Raw genomic sequence first — 13,744 nt, 5'->3', positions numbered from 1 at the left:
GATTATATCTAGGTGTCTACACATTGGTTGTTTCGGTTTATATTTGGAAAGTTTCTGTTGAAGCCATAACAAATAGAGACTTGGCTTTATGAAAATGAAAATCGAGATTCTGCTGGGCATCTGAGCGGCAAGTCCTACACTCATTTGTTTTCCGTACCTTTGGAAAATGTAAGGCTGAATGTTGCTACCCTGGGCTGGATGTTGGGGGAAAAGTCCGCAGGTTTTTTCGCTAAACTGTGTCTTCAGATCAGATCAAAGCTGATGGGAAGCCTAAATAAATCGTTCATCTCATGCTTTTGTGACTAGCGAATTCATGTCACCTAGGCTGATGATTTGGGTCAGATTTCTAACTCGACCATAAACCTTACACCACACAGTACTTTTTCCTGAGGTTGATGCAAGTTGTCATTCTTGCCTTTTTTGTTGTGTGCGTGGTGTGGGAAATCCTCTGACAGCACAGACTTTCTTAAATTATTTGCCTTTTTAAAACAGCAAGTCTTGCAGTTTTCCATTAGTTCTCACGGGCAGCTGGTGTATAATTTTAAAGCAAAAAAAGAGATTCTTTCTTGCGCACCTCCACTTTCCACTACGTCAGACATGCCTAGTAGTTAGCATTTTAGTAAAGTCAGATTAAGCATGGTTTATAGAGGTTGCTGTTTTCTGTCAGTGAAGAAACAGCTTGAAGAAGCACAAAGATATCAAATGTGGTCTCCTGTTGGTTGCTTAATAAGCAGGCAATGTAGAGGCCCAGCTGTGAAGCACACAGTGGCTCTGAGGTTCAGATGAAGACAAGTGGTGGGATGGCTTTTCATTGCTGCTGCAACACGCAGGATCTTAAGGCAATTGAATTCCAGTTAGGGCAGCGCTACTGGTGTACTGGCAGAGGCCAAAGCAATTCAGTGGGATTGACTGGCAGAGATCCACTGCTGCTGGGGTGACCTGAGGAGTGTCGGGAGCTTACGCGATGTGGCTGTGCTGTTGAGAGCTACGGAAGCGGTGTCCTTGTAGCGCAGTCAGCCTTGGAAGGGTCGGCTCTGCTTGTCTTCTGCGGTTGGGAACATCTGTTTACTGTCAGTTGGCTCATATCGAGAGCATGAACCATTTGGGTAAGAAGCTATCATTCTGGTCTGTGTTTCTGTAGCATTTATCATGATCTGGCTGCGGTACGGTCTGTCTGGGAGATCTCATCCAGAGAAGCTCTTGCATAGAAGTTCATTTTGGGTAGGTAGCGAGTTACTCATCATACCTTTTTGGTGTCGATATGTAAGTGGGCGCAGGACACCAGTTCCCAGAATAGTTGTTGCCGACTCCTGTTTTCCTGGAAGGTTGGTTCATGATCGCAGTTTCTTTGTCCTGCACCCATCAGGGTTTCTTCTGTCTGGCCAGCTACTCCCCATCACAGAGGTGTCCGCTGAGCTTATCAGGGAAGCCTCGGACTCCAGCTAGGGCGGTATCCTTCTTTCTCAGTATGTTTACCCGGACACCTTTGTGGTGGCTCCTGTCAGTCTTTAAGTTCCTGTCATAAAATAGGGTTTCAATTCCCCTGATCACCCTGAGTCCTTATTTGCACATTCAAATTCCTGTTTCCTGATCCTTGAAAGCCAGACTTGGGTTTAATGTTCTAGATGAAGCCTCACTAGCACAGCTTGTTAAGTCTTCCCTATCTGAACCAGACATGCATCTCCTGGTGTCTCCGAGAATCACATCTGTCTGTCAGAACCACATGGTGGTCTCTAATCATTTGGCTTCATGCCTCCAATCTCTCTGTCTTCCCCAAAGAATGACTCACCTTCAGTTTACAGCGTCCATTTTGACAGCCCCTAGATGCAAGATTGCATTTGCTCTGTTGAATTGCTGTAAAATCTTAAGGTCGGGTACTTTCTCCTCTGTGAAACCCGGATCCTCTTCTCTGCTGACAGTAATTCCCCAATTTTTACCCTCAGCAAGTTAGTCACTGCCTTCCCCCCCAAAAAAATAAAACAGAGTGCATAACAGCACCAGAACAAGAGCACTCCTGAATTTATAAAAAAATTCCCATAGTACTGTCATGGAGTTATGGCCACTAAGGGTCAGTAGAGCTTATATTTTCCTGCAGTTTTGTGTCTTCTGGTCAACAGCATGAAGTTGGTACAGGCAGCAGGCCCTCTAGATGGCTGCAGAACACAAATGGTGTGCACCCAGGAGCAGTATTGCAGCTTTAAAATGGGAAGAGGTGTAACAAGCTATATCTTTTACATCAGGTTACACTGAAAAGGACATCTTTGTAATTACTTATGTATGTGGTGGTGTCCAGGAGCCCACGCATGCTCTGTGACCGGGTGAGCAGCTACCCTTCCATAAAGGTCACTGCCAAGGCCATGGAGCAGGAGCACTGACGAGCTCTGACAATCTCTTGCCCTGCGTCCCAGCAGCTGCCCCGTCCCAGGGCTTGGCAGCCTCTTCAAGGCATCTGCCCTTTGGGAAGAAAGTGGTGTGATGCTGTGTATGCCCACGTAGGGTTTCTCTGAGCTCATGTACTGGGTTTACGTGGCAAGGATTTGGTAGCGGGGAGACCGCAGGGCTGGCTTCTGTGAGAAGACACCAGAAGACCCATGTTGGGCAGAGCCCATTCCAGCCGGCCTCCAGACGGACCCACCGCTGGCCAAAGCCGAGCCCATTCCAGCTGGCCTCCTCCTGGCCACAGGGAAGGGGCAGGGTGGCGGAGTAAAAGGCCGTGAGGTGGGCCGTCAGGCATTCTGCGGCTGGAAAAGTAAACCAAGGGCTTTTCTGCTCCTCAGGCTGCCCCGCCCGCGAGCAGGCTGGGGGTGCACAAGACGCTGGGAGGGGACACGGCGGGGACAGCTGACCCCAAGTGACCAAAGGGATAGCTGCTCAGCAACAAAACTGGGGAGGAGGGAGGCTGGCGGGGCTGCCCTCGCTCAGGGGCTGGCTGGGCATCGCTCAGTTGGTGGTGAGCAACTGGGGTTTTTTGCATCACTTGTTTTTGTTGGTTTTGTTGTTTTTTTCTTCTTCGTTGTTTTCTTTTTCTCCTTTTTTTTAATTAAACTGTCTTTATCTCAATCCACAAGTTTTTACACTTTTACCCTTCCAATTCTCTCCCTCATCCCACAGGGTTGGAGAGTGAGCAAGCGGTTGCGTGGTGCTTAGCTGCCAACCGGAGTTAAACCACAACAGTCCTCTGTAAATCATAACAGTAACGCCCCATGCACGCAACGCCTGAACGATGGGACGCAATCAGTATCCGCCGAGCGTCTGCAGATTAGGAATGCAGCAGCATACAGGAGGATTAGCCATGGATGCTTAGGAGAAATCACAAGTATGACAAGAAATCTCCACACAGCAAAATATCAGTATTAAAAACAGAGAAAGTCAGAAATATAAAAGGTGTGGTATTTACAAAAACAGCCAAGTGAGTCTTCCAATAGCCATGTTAAATAGGATATAACTAACTGAGGTTACTGTGAACCCTCCATCCGGAGACCTTAGGCATGGAGTTATAAATTCTCAGAAAACATGCAAGTTTGCCCTTTTTGTCTTGTTTGGTTTGACAAACTGGCCAACGGTATACAGGTGATGTATCTCCAAGACTTGTATCTTTCCAAATTCAGATCCCTGTACAGCTGTTGCATACACTAACTATCCTAGCAAAACCTGCTGGTCATGGTGGGATTATTTAAAGTAAATAATACATTAGCTGAATCTGGCCAGTGTGAAGAGATCGATTAAAACAGGCTACAGACTTTCTTCTTTGCAAACTGGCAGATCACTTCATATTGCAAGCTGAATGGTACAGGACTGCGTTCAGTGCAACTTCATGGATAAGCTCGTCTTTATGTTCAAAATTAAAGCTCTCTTCTCGTTTCTGCTCTGTAGTCCACACCCTCCTTGGGGGCTGTATCTCCAGTTTTGTGCAGTCTGAATTACAACCACTTAATTTCTTAGTAAGTTAAGGTTTCTTCTTTTTTTATATGATTGATTAGCTTACTTTAAGGATGGATTAACTGGAATGCAATCACTAGTCAAGCAACAAAGCTGGTACTTTGCTATTTTTTTCCTTCTTTTAATACTTACTGGCATTGTCTCAAGGGATTATCACCAGGATTTAAAACACCTGATGATTTTTAAAATTAGGTATTTTCTTTTGGTCAAATGATAAAAGCGCTAATTCAGACTACACTGCTTGGTATCAGCCTATCAGTCTTTTCCAAAGGATGAATTTTATAATACCCAGAAAGGAGCTCTCTTTGGTTTTGGATACCTAGAGGCAGCCTGAGTGCGAGCAAAAGAGCAATTTGAAAACAGTAGAAAAATCTGATTATCACGCAGGTAGGTAACAACCAGGGTGCAGTATCTTAGGTATGTTATGAACTTTGTGCAACCTTCACGGTTAGGCCAGCATGGCAGAAAGCACTTGCAGAAGAATCAGAACAGGATGATTCTAATTGAGGATGGACCATTTTGTCTGGCTTCTCACCCCAAGAGAGACTGAGTAATCCTTGACAGGCTTGTCAGATTTATTCTTAAATACTTCTAGTAATGTTTACTGCGTCAGCTCGCCAGGTAATCAGTTGTAGTGGTTTTGAGTCCTTTCACTAATAGAGTTTTCGTTATTTCATGTAGATCATGCTGTCCGCATTTCAAGTTCCTCTCTTGTCCTATCGACAAACTATCCTGTTGTCTTTCATGATCTTTTCCTGCATTTGACTGTTACCGTGCCTCCCCTTAGCTTTTCCATCTGTGGATTAAACACCACCATCCCTTTGCATCTTTCTGCCTTAGTCTTAGTTCCCAAGATATTTACTCATTCTTGTTGCTGTCCTCTGGACTTTATCTAATTTGTCCACACGCTTTTCAAATGTTGTCATGTCCAAAACAGAACAGAAGCCTCCAGCTGGGGCTCACCAAGACAGAGTAGTGCATATCTGCTACCTAAGCAGCTGTTTCCCATCTTGTCTAAGTGCAGAACCCTGAAATTATGTCCTTACATCCTGGGTTTTTTTCAGAATATTTCTTTTATAGAGATTCTTTTGAATGGCATTCCTATTTTCCATGTTACTCTCAGTTGTTTGCAAAAATATATTTATAGATATATCTATTGCATCAACCCATTCACTAATGAAAATACTAAGTATAAATGGCCAAGGCAGAGCCCTGCTCTGTATATCCCTCTGTGCTGACAGTGAAATATTGGTAACTTTTCTAAGAAAAATCAGACCCATGGCTGACCTTTTTTTATTTGAAGCAACATGAAGCTACTTGCTGCCGTTCCATCCTCTCATGTTAAACGTGCTTTTTGCTGCCAGTGATTTTTTAAATAAACATCACATCTCTGTATATAGCATTAAGGGAGACGCTTAGATTAATTTTTGTTCACTACCATGTGATATATTAATTATGAATAAAAATTATTACATTGCAGTTAAACATCAAAAAGCAACTTAAGATGGCAAAATTAGTTAAGCAAAGAAGTATGAATAGCTATACGAAATCTCAGTTTGGTCCTCTGTCTTTATGCAGTGTGATAGGCTTCAATTACAGGGTCAGGCACCACTTTTTACAGAGGACTTTATGCGTGGAATAGTTACTCATTCAAGAGAGCATGGTCTATTTTCACTGTATTTTATATCTCCGTGCAGTGTGTCCTCTTTTATTTGCTGTGTAACATCAAAATGTAGTACAGAACGGGGACTTGTTCATCTCCTCCTGGGTTCTTGAGCAGTGGTGTCAGATAAGTATCTGAATGCTCTGCAAATATAATTTTTTGGTACAAAGTCAAGATGGTCAGCAGCCAGCTAACCTAGAGTATCTAAATAGAAATGTCACGGGATATTTAGCCTTTTACACTGTGGATAGTGTTCCTATTGTGTGCATCTGTAGTGACTATGAATGGTCAACACTCCTGCCAAAGGATGGCAAGAGTTTCGAACCGGAGGCCAGCAAGCACACACCATGCAGCTATGAGCTGCTAAAATTCACACTGGGATCGTATGGAAGCTGTAGGGCAGAGGCTGCCACAGTGTTTAGCTCTCTGTTTCACCTTCTGGCTGCCTTTGTTATAAAACCATCTTTTCTTCCTTCTCACTCCTCAGTCTTCTGTTTCATTCACATCTTCCAGGCTCTCCACGGCTGAGGGTGGGGTCCTATAGACCACAGCTTTCCTCACCCTGCAATCCTGACCGGCTCCAAAGGCAGTGCTCCAAGGTAGGGACCTCTCCAACTGATAAGGAGGCATGAGTCATAGGGGGAAAATGATATATGATCACACTGTATACCATCCCTTTGACATTATTAAAGATAAGTAAGGGATTTAATGAAGAAATGTAATGAGAAAACCTGCAAAGCATGTGTCCTAACTTTGAACTACTGGCTCTGCCACTCAGTTTTCTTTTAACTAAGTTCACTTTAAAGTAGTCTTTTCAAAAAGTCTAAGCATGCTGAGGGGAAAAAAAAAAAAAAAAGTAACTCTGTGGCTTGCCCTGTGTCCCTTCCACACATGAATCCTCTCTCCAGCTTGTATATTTGGATCCTGGGCAAATGTTCAGAGGGATAGCAACAGCTGAACCAGTGACCGTCTCTGTCAAATCTCGAGACTCTGAAAGGCTCTAGTTCCTCGGTGATTTACAGCAGTGAAGCAAACAAAGAATTGTCTTAACACGGGCTAGAGAAAAAACCATTATCTTACTCCTATCCATGTTTTCAAACATTTGGAAGTCCTTTTCTTCCCCACACGGGACAAAATACTTCAGCGCTAACAACAGATTATCAGCAACTGAAAATAAAGTTTCTGATAAGTGTCAGCGGCCTTTATTACTGTATTGAAATCAGTGTGACCTACAATACAGTATATTAATTAGTAGGCAGCAAGTAAGTTGGTTTTGAGCTAAATCTGTCGCAGTTTTATGAAAAGCAGTTGAGCATCTGAGATTGGACTGGCATAACTAAAGGGAGATCATGGTGCAAATGTAGAGAGGGTGTAAGGACCGGTGAAGCAGGAGAACCTGGCCCAGTGGCAGGAACCAAAGCCATAAAGAAAAAGAAAAAGGGTCCTAGCAATAACTGCTGCCAAGAACATCGTCTCAGAAAGCTGACAGTAGGATTGCGTTGGCCGAGGTTTACTCCAGGCAATGTCTGTCAGTTTGCCGTAGGCAGGGCAGTGAAAGGTGGGGCCTGAAAGTAGTTGCAATGAATTCATTTTCTTCAGAAACTGCCTAAAATATAAAAGGTGTCAGTTCCATTTCTTATCCCCTGCACAGAGCAAGGCAGACATATGTAAGGAGGTAGAAGCAGTAATTGTTCTGAGGTAGTAATGAGGCCATGTAATGAATTAAGCCAAAGTGAATTTGTTTAATTGAAACATTCCATTTTTTCGACCAGAAATGCTGGCCAGACCTTTGGAAAAAGTTTTAAAGGCTGGATTATGAAGGCAGTTTCTCAAGCAAGGAGAAGATTTTCACTAAGTAAATGAATTGTGCCCTGTATCATCTCATCTGCTGATCCTTTATGTTCATATGTATAATCGCTCCATATAATTTTCTGCCACCATGTAAAATGCCTATCACAAAATGCCCTTTAGTAGAAGGAGGATGTTCCAGTTATTATTTGTCTTTTGTGTATCTTCAGCTTGTGAATCCCTTGAAGGAGCCTTGCCACGCTGTTTGGACTCAATGAACCCAGATACAAATACGCAGTAGAGGAATACTACAGGATACAGAAGCAGGTAAATAAGATCTGTATCTTGCTTAGGAGAATGGAGACGATAGCTTCATTAGGCTTTATTTAACTCTGCTGTTATGCTTTGTGCTACAAAAGCTGTTAAAAGCTGATTTCAGCCCTGAACAATCTACCGTTGGACAAAATTTGGCTCTGTAACACTTTTTTCACTGTTTTACTTAAAGCTATCTGAAAGCTCTAGTAGAGCTTTGCGTGTGATTGATAGTTTGTGTCCTATGCCCCAGTCCTCCTGTACTGTACGTTCTGAAGTTACTACATTTACGCTGGGTTTTGATTCTAAATGATATTTGAAAGTGAACAAACAAGAAGTCAAGACAACATTAGAAGTTTTATCCCCCAAACCGATGAGGCGGAGCTGCATGGCAAAGGTGATGTAGATGCACGGCCAGGCTGTTCACTTCAGTATCACTTCTGGCAGCAGAATCAGAAAACAATGTTGGTCTAGGCTTTGGGGACAAATATTGGCCCCAGTTTTGGGGCTAAAGTCAGGGTATTGTGTCAGCAGTACCTCCTCAGGAAAAATCTCAAGAAATAGAGGAACACCTTAGAAAACTTTGTCTAACCACAAAGGACTCTTGGGGATGTGGGTGATGATACAAAACCCTTCCCAAAAACCGCATTCTAAAATGTTTTTCTGTCACCAGCTCACTGAAAGTCTCTAGAAGTGCGTAGCTCTGTTGCAACATCCCTGTTTTTATTAGTGTTGTTGGCTGTTGGGTAATCCAGCTGAATGACGTAACGCAGCTCCAATTATCCTTCACTAATTCCTGCCAGGAAGAAAATAACCTGCCCTGCTTTGTTACGCTGAGAGACTGGTTATTGACGGCTGCGACGATGGTTCTTGTACTGGACATTTCGCTGATCAAAGACACGTCCCCGTGTTTCTTGAGGAAACTGCAGAGATCAGCCAGGTGAAATTTTGTAACTGAGGATGAATGAAAATTGTTGTGAAGTCGAGCTTTTCTAGCAATAAAATTTTACAGAAAAGACAGGATTTTTTTAAACATGGCGCAATAGAAGCTTATGAACTTTGTCATTTTAAGCTCACTTTGCACTGCTAAGGACTGCCTATAAATGAAGGGGCCCCAAAAGTTGTTGAAACTGCCTGAGTCTGTATTTCAAGCTCCAGTTTAATGGTTTTACACAGAATTTTAATTTTAGAGATGAATCAGGCATGAGCTCTTCCGATTTAGGTGTGACACAACTTCCCCGAAGGCCTGAAGTGCCAGCTTGTGCCAGTTTGTCCTTTGAAGTGAATGTCTACTTTGAAAAAGGGGATCTGTAAAAGTGGTAGTGTGGGTTTTCAAGTTTTTAGGAGTGTTATAACTGAATTTTCAAAGGGGACGTCAACCCTGGTAGCATATTCTGAGATCTTCCACTGGAGTGTGATTTTCATGCATTAAATGTTATTCTTACTTCTGTGAAACTGTCTTAAATTTGAACCCTTGATACACAAACTTATTTAATTGCATTTTATCAGGCTTGAGTAGGGGAGGAAGTAATTTGAGAGTAAAAGGGTAGCAGAGGAGGCTTTGCAGTTGGGACCCTGCTTGAAACACTGGAGGCAAATGCAGCTCACCCATCCTGCTCTAACACTGACTTCTTGCAGCTTTTTGCTGCTAAAGCAAAACGGGTCCGTTTCTAAAACACAACAGCAGATTTGTGGCTGATGTTTCCACATTGTTGCTTTTCAAGGTTTATTTTAAATATGTTTCGTGGCTTCTTGTATTGCAAATGTCTTGTTATTACTTCACCACATAAGCTACAGCCATAAATCAGCTGTATGTGATGGAGCCTCTATGCTCAAGGTAACGAAGCACTGGCACAACTATCGTTTTTAAGTGCTTCTAATAGAAGATACCAGAATTAGTTACCTTCTATCTCATGCATGTTTTACTGTTTTGTCTTCAGAAACATGGAGATGGTGGAGAGAGCTCTGAGAGAAGTGACAGGGACTCTCTGAGTGAAAAAAGCCACCTTGGGGTACAGGGTGTTGAAGATGGATCAGTTAAGGATACGGTGGGTTTCTCCCAAAGTGCTTTTGCAAATATTAACGAAGTTTCAGAACGTGACCCAAAAAGTGTCTCAACTACTACATACTGAATGTTGCCATTCCAATATATCTCTGATTAAAGTAGTTTATAGGCTATGAATGAATCATTAGCAGGCCACGGCATTAAACATCTCTTCCCTTTGTCCAGCGCAGCACGATTTTAATGTTCAATAGAGAAAAAAAGCAACACAATCATTGAAGAGAAAAAGGAGTTTTCTGAGGGAGAACACAGCCTCTGTGGCATCTACTACTTTATTTAAGCTAAGGAGATATTTGGAGTTTCGGTCATCTGGTTCCCATTTAACTGAACTCTTATTTTCTGATGCATGGATCTCGGATCTGTTGTTAGCCGATCACTTCTGAATATGGAAAGCTTACTGCTTGGGGCAGTACAGTGCAATTCAATATCTTGATATGCCTAATCACCCCTGAATCAGATTTTTTTTCTCATTCATCTGAGTAGCAGAATGAAAAAAAAATAACAACTTTAGCTGACTGAAAACATGTAAAACTTACTTACCTTTTAAAATATTCAGCAAAGCAACTGGCTGAACACTAATAATCATGATTTTATTAATTCTTGCTCTCCAGTCTCCCTTTTTTTTTGCAAACTAAAATATCAGTCAGTATTCATAAGAAGGTGAATTGGCTTTATAGATCAACCAAGCTAATAAAAGAAGAATATACTTATCCTAGTTGATGTGCTGCTTCAGTAATCTCCTTATGAGATACTGAATATTGTCCTAAGCTACTCTTCGTCACACTTTTTCAATTACTTACATGCATGAAGAAAGTGAGAAGAACATCTGGAAGACTGTATTATGGAAAGTACTACGCAAGATGAGTTTTCTGGACAATGCTTTTGAAGAGATGTCTAAATTATGCTTTTCCCTGACAGTTTCATGGTAGTTGAGAAAAAGCATGTCCAAAATTTGGTTTTGCATGGGCCTGTGTGGTTTCTGGCTGGCTAAACGGAATAAACAAAATTCTCCAGTCGCTGGGTTGTCAGTTGAAAATGCGAATCAGTGCTGCTCTGTTGCGTGTGCTAACATTTTTTCCTTTAAAAAAAAAAAAAAAGGTTAGACTGATTGCAATGCTTTAGAGTATAAGGATTTTTTACAAGAGTAATATTCCCCCCAGAAAGCTGTTTTCTTTCTGAACTAGTGAAAACCAAGTTTCAGAAATACAGTCACTGAAAGCAGATGTTTCATCCATCTACATGCAAATCACCACTATAAACCATGCTTGAGTCTCACAGGGAAGATTGGAAATGACACAACCTCCAAGCGAAACTGGGAGCTCAGCCTATTTCTGCATAACAAGTGCTGTAAGTGATTGAAAGCCATGAATTTTCCATCACTTTCTCACAGGCTGTCGAGTGTCTTGTTTCCTTGGCATTTCTGTTTCTTCCTAATTTCAGAATTGGAGAGTTGAATTCTTCATCTTTCAACTCCTGCTGTATAAACCAGTGGTCAGCATCAATAAATGTTCCAGCTAAGACAGCACACTCCACAGGCCTGTCTGCACTGCTGGATGAAATACTGAAACTTAAATTATTTCCATTACACAGAACTGATGTCTTATGATAATTCTGCTCCATAGTAAGTCCCGGGATTTGATAATGTAATGCTGTGGTCAAAGCAGTGGAATTTATTCCCGTTAGTCATTCTCGCATCTGTTTTCTTTGTTTGTTTGTTTGTTTGTTTTTTAAATTTGACTTCTCTTCAGAATCATATGCCCCCTGGAGAGACTACTTATAACTATGCTGTTCCTTGTTCACATTCTGAATTACGTCTTTAAGTGAGGGGTCTGATTTTTTTCTTTCAGCTAGTGCCAATGCCAATAACGCTGCTGAGGGGAGACTACTGTTCTGCGTGTAGCGTGATAAACCTTTGGGAAGGAACAATGATTTCCATCATCAGTTTTGATGTTTCACCGCAAGGCAGAAAATGCCCACGCCATCCCTTTGCTTGCAGAGCTGCTCTTACTGGCTTTGTCCTGACTTCGTAAGTAAAAGAGAAGCACAACAGAGGAGGCCTGTGATCAGCCATTTCTGCCCGGTAATAAATACAGGAGGCTCCATTTCCACCCTACTCAGGTTTTGGCAGGTTGCCTCTCTTCGCTGCTTCTAGTTTGTCCCTGACGACATCTATGCGGGCAAGTTGGGGGTAAAGGTGAGACCTAGAGGGAATCCTTTGGTGAAGGGCACCCGCTGTGAACCTGCTCCATCAGCTCAGTTGGGTTCCACTTGTTGAAAAATGAAATGGAGTTGTTTGCTTTACCTCTTTTTGGAAAGGAACTGAAAGGAGCTTTTTCTCTTTCTGTGGCATAATTTTCTCATACTTTGTCATCCAAGAGCAATCATGACTACATGCAAACTACTACAGATAATTGAAAAATGAGCCCGTGAGGCCCCAGCCTAACTGCTTCTCTCTGTCACCCCGGGGCTTGAGGTGGCAGTATAGGCAGCAGATTCCTGTTGCCGACATCTCTGGTGTCTGGTCTGATGTGGCGGCAGTTCTATATGCGCCTCCAAAAGAGGCAGCTGAGCTACGATCCGTCCACCTGATTCCTGTGCTCCAGCAGCTCTAATAGGGGATCAAGTCCTGTTTTGCCAGGTGCTGCCCAAATATGAAATAAAACATGGCCTTTACCAGTAAGAACCTACTTTTAGTTCACAAGAGATGATAGCAGGTTATGTGCTGTGAGTGAAAGGGCAGCGCTCACACCTCCATGTGAGCTGGCAAGGACAAAGCAGCTGTGAAACAGAGAGCTGAGTCTTTAGTACAGCACGGCCTCCCCAAACCCCAAAGTTCAAACCCCTCATGACATAATGCTTTGGACTCGGGCAGTCTTCTGCAGCGTAAGGGATGACAGGTCATTTCTGGCACTTTCCCCCCCCGCTGAAAGACAGATATTTTCTAGTTGCTGACAAAAAAGAAAGAAAAAGTAATTCTGGATCCCAGTCTGTCCTTGTTAATCGTTTAAAATATCTCTTCTGGAGAACAGCTAGCTGGCCTTTCATCAAACCTGCAAAGAGGAGTTCTACCGTGGCATTATAAGAAGTCTGTGCTAAATGCTTTGACAAAAATCATGCACGCTCCAAAATGAAATCTTATTTACTGTGGTGTTATTAACGTGCTAAATAAACAGACAAACTCAGAAGGGCTGTTAGGATGTGGGCAGGTGAATAAATGAGCTTTGATGCTAATGTCAGTCAATGCTAATTCCTGTCCTTTGAAGAAAGTGTGATAAACACAGCTGCCAGAAGTGTGACCTGAAATTGCTCTAATTAAATTAAATTTTCACTGAATGAAAGCTGCTGAGTGTCTTGCTTTGTTTCCTTTTCAGCTGGTCTAATTCAGAGAATAATGACTTTCCAGTTCTTTCACGTCTGTGCAGGTAGGGAGGGTAAGGTTTGTTAAACATATAGAAGGATCTGAGTATGCACAAAACTATTGTATGAAATTCTGTATTCATGTTCCTTTTATTGTATTTGCTACTCAGGATTTATATCTTAATTTAGATTCTGAGATCTTCAACGGGGAATTATCTGTACTGGCCACTGAACACCTTCTTCATAGAAATATGGGGAGATTTTATAAGTCTGTCATATTTGTCTCTTAACTAAGTTTATGTGTTAATAGTAAAAGACAGACAAGGGTGTTTCAATGGCTATGAACTATTTCACTGCTGATCATGGGATGAGAATAAGCAGTCACTGTAAAGAAAGACATCAAGGGAGAAAAGAAGCTGAAGACAGATGATCTCTGGATACTCCCTCATTTTTTGTCTCCTCGTTTCAAAAACCACCGCGCTCCTTTTTGTTGATGGATTGAAAGATCTGTCACTCCAAGCTTTGCAATTTTCCTTTGCAAGTAAAATTTTGATTGGGCTCTGATCTGGATGGCTACTCCTTTTCGGGAGAGCTGAAAATGAAGCAAGGTAATAGATTATTTC

At 42.3% G+C, this 13,744-nt stretch overlaps 1 long non-coding RNA gene across 1 annotated transcript; it reads left to right on the top strand.

The window, feature by feature from the left end:
- Positions 1-5,740: 5,740 nt before the first annotated feature.
- LOC309588171 lies at positions 5,741-9,753 on the top strand. The gene is made up of 4 exons (XR_014227692.1): positions 5,741-6,201; positions 7,621-7,717; positions 8,506-8,642; positions 9,643-9,753. It is a non-coding gene; the product is annotated as an uncharacterized lncRNA (long non-coding RNA).
- The last annotated feature ends 3,991 nt before the right edge of the window (positions 9,754-13,744 follow it).

Source organism: Platalea leucorodia (assembly GCF_965183815.1).
Source record: "Platalea leucorodia genome assembly, chromosome: 3".
Lineage (NCBI taxonomy): Eukaryota > Metazoa > Chordata > Aves > Pelecaniformes > Threskiornithidae > Platalea > Platalea leucorodia.
Note: the sequence above shows the minus strand (reverse complement) of the source record. Positions and strands in the feature narration are given on the sequence as shown.